The sequence below is a fragment of the Mus caroli genome, chromosome 3 (genome assembly GCF_900094665.2).
Source record: "Mus caroli chromosome 3, CAROLI_EIJ_v1.1, whole genome shotgun sequence".
In the NCBI taxonomy this organism is placed as follows: domain Eukaryota; kingdom Metazoa; phylum Chordata; class Mammalia; order Rodentia; family Muridae; genus Mus; species Mus caroli.
Window position 1 is genome coordinate 102,271,858 of NC_034572.1, and position 12,554 is coordinate 102,284,411.

Below are 12,554 nucleotides of genomic sequence, written 5' to 3' on the forward strand. Positions count from 1 at the left end.
TAAATACCTGTTGCTCACTGTGCCCGATACGATCTTCTTTTTCTTCCCTTCTCGTGAAGCTTCACACAAGACAGCGGTCCCTCAGTGTTTTCCTGCCGTTTCCAGGCCCCTGGTTTGGGAGCCAATCTGTAGTAGGAGGCCGGCCCGCAGCCTACATGAACCGGGTATTTCTGGAAGGCAGGCTGGGGCTGAAAGAGAGAGAGAAAGAGAGACTAGACAGTGAGAAAAGAATGAAGCCAAGACAAATGTTTCTCTGATCAAGGCCCAGCCTGCCTTCCAGAAATACACCGTTCATGTAGGCCGCGGGCCGGCCTCTTACTACAATTTATGTGTAGGTATGTGTATCTGTGTACATGCATGTTGGTACCTGCAGAGGTCAGAGGGGTGTCGTTAGATCCCATGGAGCTGGAACTGAAGTCAGGTCCTCTGGAAGAACAGCAAATGCCCTTAGCCGCTGAGCCAGCTCTCCAGCCCCTTCAGTCTGATTTTTAACACCACACAAGCCTGCTGGCCTGAATTTGATCCCAAGAACCCACATAAAAATAAAAAGAGAAAACTGGCGTCCATAAAGTTGTCTTCTGGCTTCCATATATATTCTGTGGCATGTGCATGCCCACCTGTACACAATATAATAAAAATTTGGTTTTTTTTACAGACTTCATTAAGATATTCAGATGACTACAGTTATAAAGCTGGATGCACACAAGTCCTAACTACAGTGATATGCATTTATACTTTTATGCTTCTTGGTTTTATTTTATGAACACAATTGATCTGCTCACAATAGTTAAACCCACAAGACGGGTATTAGTGTTTATAGTTATGCGGGGCAGATGAAGTCCTGAGTGAATGTCTATTGTTGACAAGGGTCCCAGCTCCTTAGACACATGGGAGCTGGGCAGACTTCCTGTCCATTTGCAAATTCTGATATTGTGTATAGGGAGCGTGGACTGCAACTTTCCCCTCTTAGATGTTTACAACCCGGGACTCCCTTCAGAAACCTGCCACTGGGGCTAGAGCTAACCCCAGACCTACTGGGTCAACAAGTGAAACAGAAAAACATTGACATCCCAAAGTGACTTCCTGATCACCAGTCAACCTGGCTGCAAATTGAAGTAACTAGTATGCTTTAGAGATTTAAATCCCCACGAGGTTTCTTGCATTAACAACGCCTACAGTGACCCCTAGTGTCCAAAATGTGCAACTACAAGGCAGTGGCCTTAAGGTTCTTTTAGCCCACTCTATGGAAGAACTGTCTTCAATCAGCAAACACCACACAGCCATATATTTTTCTTTAACAAAAGTCGCTTTCAGTTCCATGAGCTATCACACCCAGAGCTATCTTCCCAAGGAACCCACCTTTTTCCTCATTCCTACAAAGATGGCATGGGTGAAGAACAGCCATGGGTTTGCACATAATACAAAGGCCCAACAAAGTTCATGGGGACAGAATGTGACAGAGGAGAGGGGACAAGCCATACACCAAGATTCCCTGCAGTGGGGTGCCTGGGATAGGTTGATGTCAATATGCAAAATGTGGCCATCTGGGAACACCTCCAGCTGTACAGATACTCAGCTTCTGACAGGTGATGGGACTAGAGTGGTGTGGGAACAGGAATAGCTGGACCATCAGCCAATATAGGCTCACATAGGAGGCTGTCTGCAGCTTCCATGCCCAGCCAGGTAGCAACCTCAGGCACAAGAGCCAGTAGTGGGGCAGCGGCGGCAGCAGCAGTTAGATAAATTTATGGTCAAGATAAATTGCATATATTTTATAACATATATATTGCATATATATAATTATCAAAGAATAAATTTAAAACATATTTTTTTAGATTTATTTATTTATTATATGTAAGTACACTGTAGCTGTCTTCAGACACTCCAGAAGAGGGAGTCAGATCTCGTTACGGATGGTTGTGAGCCACCATGTGTTTGCTGGGATTTGAACTCCACACCTTCAGAAGAGCAGTCTGGTGCTCTTACCCACTGAGCCATCTCACCAGCCCCTAAAACATATTTTTAAGAACCAGAGGTATCATTGATAACTCAGCTGAATCTGGAAGGCCTTGGGGACCTCAGGCCAAGGCCACCACAAGAATAAAACAAATTATTATCTAACAAGAGCCTCTCTTGGCCATTGCATCTGAAGGTCAAGTTTCCCTACAGGCGGCAGTGTAAGCCATGGAGGGAAAACCTTCCGAATGCACAAAGGCACTGAACTGTAAGGTAGCCTGTCTCTGATCAGGGCCACATTGATACAGAAAAAGAGGTGATGCAAGACTGACTCCTGCTTCTCAAAGCCATGGCTTCAACCTCCGGCTCCCCAAAGTGCGCCTGATTGACTTTTTTGCAAATGCTCTGCTTGGTATTTTGAGTCTTTATTGCACATAGTTCAATCCTAGGTCAGACGGAGTCGGTTCCAGGATTGGCCATCTCTAGAGGCCCAGCTGAGGATGCGGCGTGTGAGGCCTCATCTCCAGCATGGTCATCATCTCCTCGCCAGTGTGGCATCTGCTAACAAACCCATCCAACCTGGGCCCTCTGCCAGCACTGCCAAGGTCCCACTCCTCTTCTCTCCTCCCCATGTCTGTTCCCACACGAGCCTCTGACTCCAAGCTCTGAGGGAAGAATCGCAAAGAGCAGCTAACTGCAGAAGAAGCGTCTCCTAGACCTTCTCGGGAGACAGGGTTGCCTGGTGACAAGATGGGCAGCAGAAGGCAGAGAGACCAGAGGGTAGCTCCACGACTCACACATGACCCACACATGATGGGAAAACCTCAAAGAAGAGACCAGAGAAGCAGCCTGGGAGAAGTGACTGCTGGGTAGCAGAGGCTCAAGATTTGGAGGACCAGGGAAACAGTTTGATGCAGTAGAGAAGTAAAGAAAGGAAATTGTGTGTGTGTGTGTGTGTGTGTGTGTGTGTGTGTGTGTGTGTGTGTGAGCACTCACGCCTGTATGTATGTGAGACCTATTTATTGAAAAGTTATTCTAAATCAAGCAGTGGTTGAACGCACCTTTAATCCCTAGCACTAAGGAGACTGAAGCAGGAGGATCTCTGGGTTCGAGACCAGCCTGGTCTATGGATCAGCCAAGGATACACAGAAAAACCCTGCATAGAAAACCAGTTATTCTGATGGCATCAACAGAAGAAGGAAGTGTCAAATTGATTAATAAAAGAAACAGAATAATATAAAATAATTTACCCTGAGTGACCCCTGGCAGAGAACCACAGAAAAAAAGTACAGCTTACCAAGCAGGACAGACAAGTCAGACTCTAGTGACAGACCAGTGGGTTGTGGGTTCTCCTGCTTTGTCAACCTGTAAGCATCTCCCCACACCAGCTGAGCATCACTGCATCTCAACGTGAAACTCAGATGCTCCAAGTTAACACCACCTGCAAAACTCCAGAGGTTTCTAGAACACTAGAGGTGGTACACCACAGTGGCTCAGATTGGAATCTGGAGTCAAATGAGAATTGGAAAGCCTGGCTCTCACATCACAACACTGAGCAACCAGAAAATCCCTTAATCTGCAGATTAGACTATCCATCTGTGCTACCTCTGCCCACTGCTGGTTTCATTACTCAGAAGTGAAGGCTGTGCACCTTGCCTGGGCAGCAGAGTAATGCTGGCCCTGGACAGAGAGGGAGAGCTAGCCCTGAGGACAGAGCAAGAGAGAGCTAGCCTTGCCACTCATCTGCCGTGAGGTAGCCTGGGCTGAGGAGAGATGTCCTCCACTCACTCGCCCCATCACTACCTGCAGCAGTTGATATAACTGGCCCTGGGATCATGAGACTATGTAAGCTGGCCCTACCTCTTGCCTGCTGCAGCATTCATGAGATGGAGCCCTGCACCTCACCTGAGCAGTACATAGATCTGGCTTTGGTGGAGAGGGCTCAGATGAGCTAGCCCAGGGGGTAAGAGTGTGGGAGAGCTGGCCCCACCACTCATCAGCCTTGTAGTGGTGTGGTGGTGGTGGGGGAGGGGGGGTGATGCCCTCCCCGCTTCACCTGCAGTAGTCCAGAGAGCTCGTCCTGGTTCATAAGAGTTGAGAGAGCTAGCTAGCCCTGTCCCCTCACTGGCTATAGCACTCGGAAGAGTGAGTCCTGCACTTTGCCTAGGCAACACAGTGGAGCTGGTTCTATGGTGAAGGCATTGGCTGAGCTAGCCCTGGGGGTGTGAGAGCAGGAGAGCTGGCCCATCCCCTCCTAGGCTGCAGCACTTGGGAGAGTGAGCCCCTGCACCTTGATGGGACAGCACAGTGGAGCTGGCTTTGGAGATGTGGGCATGTCTGATCTGGTTCCAAGGGCATGAGAGCAAAAGAGCTGACCCTGCCTCCTGCAGACGGAGGCACTAGGTGGCCTAGCTGGAGCAGTGCTGGACAGCTTGTCCCGGTGGTGCCGATAAGGGAGAGCTGGTCTGCCATCCAGACCCAAATCCAGGGCTCTGAGTTGGCCTACCCCAAATCTATATCATCTGCAAATGGTTGGGATTTGTGATGGGGCCGGTCCTGCTGATCCAGGGCTGCAGGATCTCCATGACCCAGGGTAACAACAGGAAAATTGGAAGGAGTCGCATCGAGGATACAGTATTGATGATGTCACAGAAGCCAGAGACCTCGAACCAGACCAATGACTCATTGCATTGAACATTCACTAGGGAAGACGTGAGAACAGAGGGATATACTGTGGGGCACTATAGATTCCACAATGAGTGAGTGTGTGTGTGTGTGTGCACGCAGTGGGAAAAGATTGCAAGGGCGAAGGGTAGATATGAGGGGACGGGGAGATGAGCAGGACTGAGCAGGGTGCATGATGTGAACCTCACAAGGAAACAATAAAAATATTTTAAAAATCCAAAGCCAAGAAAAAAAAAAGAGAGAGATAGATCCACCTGTGAGCTGTGGCTAATAAAAGAGATCCTATCGAGTGAGCTGTGAGGATCTGAAAATGAAATAATCCAGGAAAGGAACATGATAAATAGAATGTTGGCTAGCTGGTGTGGGCCGGGAGCGCTGAGCCCTGGGAGGGGGACAGTGTGCCTGAGTCTTCACTGTCACTCCCAAAGCATCTCCTAAGACCCACGATCACGGGGGCTACCCCAGGGGTGCTCAGGGCCACGGCTGGGGTGTGCAGTAGGAACAGAGAAGGAGGAGGTCCTGGGAGCTAAGAGACACTGGGAGCTTGCCTTCAAAAGTGTGCCCTTCCGTGTTGATGTCCTTGGCCTTCACTGCTGCCGAGGGCTATGATGGAGTCCATGGCTCATGCAGCAGCAGAGGGCCATGGTGACATCCATGCTCTCTACTGCCACTGGAGACCATGCTGAGGTCCGTTGTATGTGCTGACACCGAGACCATGTGAATGTCTATGGCCCACGTTGTCACCAGAAACCACGTGGAAGTCTGTGATCCCTGCTGACTGCAAAGGGCAAGGAAACTACTTTTGATGATTGCAGACTCATGGTTGAGAAAGACAGACATGGAAGGCTTCTGTGACAACCCCTGCCCCCACTCTACTCCGCCAAAACAAAACAAAACAAAACACCATCACCAACAACAAAAGAGTAACAGCCTAGGCAGAAAGCCATTGAAAAGGAACTCAAAGATCATGATAAGCACCTAGCAGTGATAAGCACCTAGCAGTGGTGGCGCACGCCTTTAATCCCAGCACTTGGGAGGCAGAGGCAGGTAAATTTCTGAGTTCGAGGCCAGCCTGGTCTACAGAGTGAGTTCCAGGACAGCCAGGGCTATACAGAGAAACCCTGTCTCAAAAAAACAAAAAATTAAAATTAAAAAATTAAAAAATAAATCATGATAAGGGGGGCTGGAGAGATGGCTCAGTGGTTAAGAGCATTGACTGCTCTTCCAGAGGTCCTGAGTTCAAATCCCAGCAACCACATGGTGGCTTATGACCATCTATAATAAGAGCTGATGCCCTCTTCTGGTGTGTCTGAAGACAGCTACAGTACTTACATATAATAAATAAATATATAAATTCATAAATAAATACATAAATCTTTTTTTAAGAAAAATCGTGATAAGGATGCTGAAGTGTAGCTCTCCACAGTTGATGGCTTCTGCAGGGGTGGGGTGGGGAAGTTTTCTTTATGGGGATGGCTACAGGGAGTGTGACACTGCTGCTGCTGCTGCTGCTGCTGCTGCTATTCCTCCTCCTCCTCCTCACCTCCCCTCCCTCTCCCCCTCCCTCTCTCCTTCCTTTTTCTTCTTCTTGGGAGGGACCACAAGTATGGGAGGGGGTGCTGGAAAGACTGGGAAGTGAGTGTGATCAGGGAGCATGAGATGAAATTTCCAAATAGTAATAAAAATATTATGTTGAAAACAAGAGTGCCCTTAGCGGAGGCCCCGGAGTTAGAGAAGTTGGTACCTTGCCTTTGAGGAGGATATTAGGACCCTCTCCCTGGGTGATGCCTCCTGGTCTCCAGGAGGTAAAGGGGCCTTCTCCATCACATGCTCCCTCTACTGAGTACTGTGCTGTCACCAGTCCATAGCAAAAGGAGCAAGTGGACACGGATGCAGGCCTCTGAATGTGAGCCAAGATAAACGTGACAACGTTAACACACTCTGACACACTGTCACTTATTAACATGAGCTCTCAGAAAAAGTTATGGACTCTGAGCTTTCGTTCTCTTGCCTATGAAAGGAGAGATTTGGACTTGTCCCCACCTCTCAGCATGCATGCTCTCACTCAATCTTTTGTCAGACTGTGCCAGCCAATCATGACACTGTGGCTACTTATGCAGCCCTGTTTTTTGTTTGTTTGTTTGGTTTGTTTTGTTTTTCGAGACAGAGTTTCTCTGTGTAGCCCTGGCTGTCCTGGAACTCACTCTGTAGACCAGGCTGGCCTCGAACTCAGAAATCCNCCTGCCTCTGCCTCCCNAGTGCTGGGATTAAAGGCGTGCGCCTCCACTGCCCGGCACAGCCCTGTTTTTTAAAACACACACACACACACACACACACACACACACACACGTTAAAGGTCAGTAGACAACCTCAGGTATAATTCTCTAGAACATTGTCTACCTCCTTTGAGACAATTAGGCTAAACTAGCTGGCCAGCGATCCCCAGTGAGCCTCCTGCCCACACCTGCCCAGCTCCGGGATCCTGGGAACTTGAGAGGCAAGTGCTTGACCAGCTGCTACCCCCCCAGGCCCTAACCACTGATCTTCCTTTTTAATTGTACTCATTATTTTTATTTTATGTGCATGGGTGTTCTGCTTACATGGATGTCAGCGCACCATATTCCCACCGAGGTCGAAGAAGTTGGATCTCCCACAACTGGAGTTGCAGACAATTGTGAGCTGCCACGTTGGTGTTGGAGAGTGTCTGGAAGAGCTGCCAGTGTTGTTAACCACTTAGCCAGCCCTCCAGCCATTAACTACAGATTTTTGTTTGGTTAGTTAGTTTTGGTTTTTTAAAGACAGAGTTTCTCTGTATAGCCTTGGCTGTCCTGGAAATTGCTCTGTAGATCAGACTGACCTTAAACTCAGAGATCCCTCTGCCTCTCTGCCTCTCTGCCTCTCTGCCCCGCCCCTGCCCACCCCACCCCCCACCTCTGCCCCTGCCTCTGCCTCCCAAGTGCTGAGCCTAAAGGCATGCACTGCCACCACCCAGCTTAACTAAGGCTCTTAACTGCCTCTCTAAATGCTCTTCTCCACTCCCACAGCTACCAGCCACATCCAGCTCACTCCTGCCAGGAAGAGGCAGGACATTGTCTCTTCTCAGAGACAACTTCTGCCCCCAACCAGATACAGACCTTAAGGGCCACAGTAGAGTGGCTGAGGGGTCAGCTCTGTACTTCCTCAACCTCACTGAACCTGGTGTTTCTCTTTGGGGGCAGGAGAATGCCAGACTTGGAAGTGAATGCCTGAAATCTCAGTACTTACGCCGAGTGAGGCAGAATGACTGTTGTTAATTCAAAGCCAGCCAGGGCTACGTAGTGAGTCAAGCAAGCTTGGGGTAGAGAAAGCACCTCCGCATCAAAATGAAAGAGTGGGAATATGATGCCGGCTGACACGCGAAGCAGCCCTTAGTACATTGCACACACTCACACAGAAAGAACTTAGACCTCTGTGTGCAGGGTGCTAGAAACACACCCTAGTCCCCTTATTTCCTCTCAGGATCCCAGGTTGGGGTAGACTGGACTTTACTCCTCCACCTGCTTGTATGTTTCAGGGCTGGCTTGCCCAGCCAAGAGGCTCACAACCAGACCAGTTTTTCAGGAGCGAAGTGGAGTTGGACATATAACCCTCCATGTGGCTGCTTTGCTGACAGGAGCCAGGCTGCAGCAGAGACAGCAGTTCTGCTCAGCCTGTCCAACCAGGAAGAAGAACCAATCTGAAGGCTGGACCTGAGGCTGAACCAATCTTATCTGGAAGCGGGCAGGGCAGAGGGTAGGGCTCTCCTGAGCTCAGTGCAGACCCAGCATCTGCTTCTGAGGACGCTCCCCTCCAAGAGTAACCAACATTCAAATGCACACACATCCTCATTCGAGGGATCCAAACTCGTCTTTGGTTTAAAGGGGCCCCTTCGACTTGCTTTGGAAGCCGCTTTTGGAGTTACCCGACTATGAGTAACTCCTTTAGTTTAGAACTGGCTATGGCTACAGTCATGCTGCGGATTCTGGAGCGTTTGCCAAATGCAGTTTACAAATTGTTTCCAAATATAATGACATTTGTAGGGATACTAAAATTAACAAATATTGAAGTTGACATGCTAGTTTTTGAAGGCATTTCTTTAAACATTTGTTAGTTTCAATTTCTCCTCCTTTCTTAATTTACAGCCTCCAAAGTTCTAGCTTCCCAGCCTTCTTTGAGCCTTTGAAAGCCCACTCCACAGATTTACATCCAGAACTGGGGACCCTGGGTCACTCCTAACTCCAGATGCTACAGGAGCCCCGTGGCTTCTATCTGCAGAGACCACCTACCCTGTCATCGACCAGGCAAGGTCAAGTTGAGGGACTTTGCTCCCATATAGAAAACAAAGTGAATTATTGAACATTAGGCTAAACGTGAGTTACTGTTTAAATGTTCTATTGGACTTCCCTTTACTAAATTCACCCAGGAGGTAATAGGGTTTGGATGAGCACAAGAAATATCCCCATCTGCTCCTCTCTGGCTCCCCAGGAGGGGGCGCCAGCAGAGCAGCCCAGGTTGCTGTCTACTTGGCTAGGATTTAGTTGTAGTGCCTAGGTGTAGACTTCACAATGTGCAAGGCCAAGGGCCACAAGGGGGAAGGTTCTGCTGTTTGCACACACCATTTGGGGCATTTTAAAGCATTGATTTTAAAAGTCCCCACCACCAATCTCAACCCAGCAAATGAGGAGTTCCCGCCCCAGCGAGGACTACATAATGAGTTCAAGGTCAACCTTTGGAGAGTGGTAAGGTGCTGCCTTCCTCAAGAGGGGTCCACACTCAGCAGCCTCCAAGCAGGTCACATGGAAGGGCTGACAGGGAGACCGGATGAGAGGTCTGGCAAGGCAGAGGGCAGGCAAGCAAGGGAAGGGCTTTGCTTCATCCTGTCAAGTGAAATAGACATCTCAAGCCTGGCAATTCTCTCTTATGGGCATGTAGGTTAGTGTGAGAATCTCAAGCCTTGAGCAAACCAAAGCTAAAGCTTACTAGAATCTTACCTAATGCTTTAAATCCAATCCAGCATGAGGAAAGCATTATGGGTAAGAATCTGGAGGCACAAAGAAGGAAATACCTTGCCCGTGGTCACACAGATCAGGACTACAGTTAAGGCCAGGTGTCACGGCTCCACAGTGCACAGCCAGTCACACACTCCAGGCCTACATACTACTCTTTTAACATTTTGAGCATGCACACATATGCACATGCCCTGGTGCATGTTCCTGGAGGACAATTTTCAAGAATCCACTTACACTTTCCACAATGCAAACCAAGCACTGAACCAGGGTGCGAGGCTTGGCAGCAGTGTCCTTTACCGCTGAGCCATCTCTCCAGCCCAGGCCTAGTCATTCTTAACAGAGAAAAGCTATGGTGGAAAATCATTATGGGGCAGGACACAGAATACAATTTACATCTACAGCTGATTGTAACAAACCATGAAAGGGGTGCTAACCATTTTAAATGTAAGTTCAATAAGAACAAAATCTCAGTTTTTAAAAATAAATTCCTTGAACTTAGCGTGTGGCGGCACACACCTGTAACCTGTGCACCGAGAAGGCTGTGTGGAAGGCCAGCCTGAGCTGCAGGAGGCCCCGTCTCAAAAAGTGCAAACAAGAAGTGGGATGGCAAGGTGACTAAGTGATGGCTGCCGAGCCTGACAACCTGACCCATCTCCAGGGCCTGTGTGGTGAAAGGAGAGGACCAAGTGGCCTGCACATGTGCTTCATGGCGAGTTCATGGAGATGCACACATGCACACACACATGCACGCACGCGTGCGCGCACACACACACACACACACACAATGTAATAAAGTAATAAAAAGGCTTTTTGAAGAAAAAAGAACTAGGAGGAAAGCATAAATATGTAAAATATATTTGTGCATACAGATAGCTCAAGTATGCTTGGTAAAACTGGTAGCAAGGAGAGGCTTTTTGCTTCCTATTTTCTTAAGTCCCCTTTTAAGAAATCTTTTCTACCAAGGCATTTTATTTATACTCATGTTTTTGTTTTATATTCCTGGAAAAAGATCCCAGTAATCTTCCTCCTGGGTGTTTTCATGGCTCGTGCTGCATCTGAGACTATCAGTACAATGAAACCAAGCCAGCAGGGTGGGGGTGGATTGTTCCGTCTGGTTCTCCGAGGTCTCTGAGCTGCACATCAATCAAATCTGGGGCTGTCCATGCAGTCCATGGCTAGCCTGGCAGTGAGGCTCTGCGGTCATCGGTGATGAGCAGGGCATCCATGCTTCCTCCTGGCTAACGGTTAGGAAGCAGGAACTCCAGCATGGGCTGGTGAGGATGGGCTGTGTCTCTTCAGCACCATTTACACTCTTGAGAGCATCAGCCAGCAAGTTCATGTGACCCATTATGGAAGCGGAGAAAGAGTTTTGGTTTTAGCTAGGAAAAGCTTCCTTACCTTTTAAAGATTATTCGTTCCTGGGCTGTGTGTACAGATCACTCACGTAGTATATGAAAGGTCCTGTGTTCAGTCCCTAGCACCACAAAAATCAAACTTTAAAAAGGATATTTTTCAAAAGATTCACTCTTGATGAATGTTTAAAAGAGAAATGTCTGAAAAAAATGAAAAACCAAAGTCCAGCTGGTATGAAACTGGAGAGGTTGCTAAGAAACATTTTGTTAGTTAGCAAGGTGCTGAGGGCTGCGTGTCAGCACAGAGAAAAGCTGGACAGGAAAATGAAAGAAGGGATTTGACCTTTTTGACAAATACAGTGAAGAATAACAGAGTCCTCGGTGCTGGTGTGGACAGGCAATGCTGGCCATCGAGGAACAGCCTAGAAGGATCCCTTAATCCAGTTTGCTTGATTTCCAAGTTAGTGGCTATCACCCTTGAAAAGCTTTGTTTTGGGGGAAGGGCAGACAAAGCCCAGCGAGGCACAGAGAAAGTCTGACACAGTGGTGCTCGCCTCTGTCCTGTTGCCGGCCATTCTGAACCCTCGGCCCATTTCCCTAGGCAGAAACCAGCTTTGCTCTGTACAGCCTTCTGCTCGTGCCTTAACTCCAGCATTCAGTTCAGATACAAAAACAGATAAAATGAATTGGCGAGGAGCCAGCAGGAGGCAGACGGGTAAAGAGTGCTCTGCCTTGGGTCTCTGAGGCACCTGCAACAGTCTGAGGCCTTCCTGCCTGCTCAGAGTTGGGGGTTGGGGTGGGGGGTGAGGGGTAGAGGTGGGGGTGAGGGGTAGAGGTGGGGGCTGATGCCGACCTCCATGGGCACCCAACCAGGACCTCTCATCACACAGGCTTGCAATTCTGAGGCAGGCAGGCAGCTCCTAAGCCTTCTCCACCCAGCAGCAGCTGTGCAAGCATCTGTTGCCTATGCACTAAGAACCCTGCGCTGGCCAGGGTCCATTCCGCTCCCCTCCATTGCATTGGCAGCAGGTTCTAGCCACCTTAGTGGCAAAAAGGTGCTCTGCAAATTGCATCATAGGCACAGGTGGAAAGGGAGTTGCTAGTGATGGATTCCAATACAAGCAGCCCCAGCTCCATGCTATACAATCTGACAGGTATATCTGTCACCACATCTGCCACCTTTGTGTCAGAATCCCTGAGGGAGGGACCCTGGAAGAGCATTTTAAACAGGCTCCCTATAAGCCTCAGGCAGACATGTAGGGGCATATTTTCCCATCTACCTCGCTGCCCTAAGAGGTTGTACAGGAGGCAGGAGGTGGGAAAGATGCCATCCTTCAAGCAAGTGTGTCAAGAATACACACCATGGACCTGGAGCCTCATGACCTGTTCAGAAGGGGTGAACTGGATGAGGCTCAACGGGATCTCACCTCCTACAGACACCTCAGTCAGTGCCCACATAATCCACCTCACCCATGCCATCACTTCACAGGTTGGCGGCCTACACTGCAATCCAAGCGCTCAGAAGCGTCGGCAG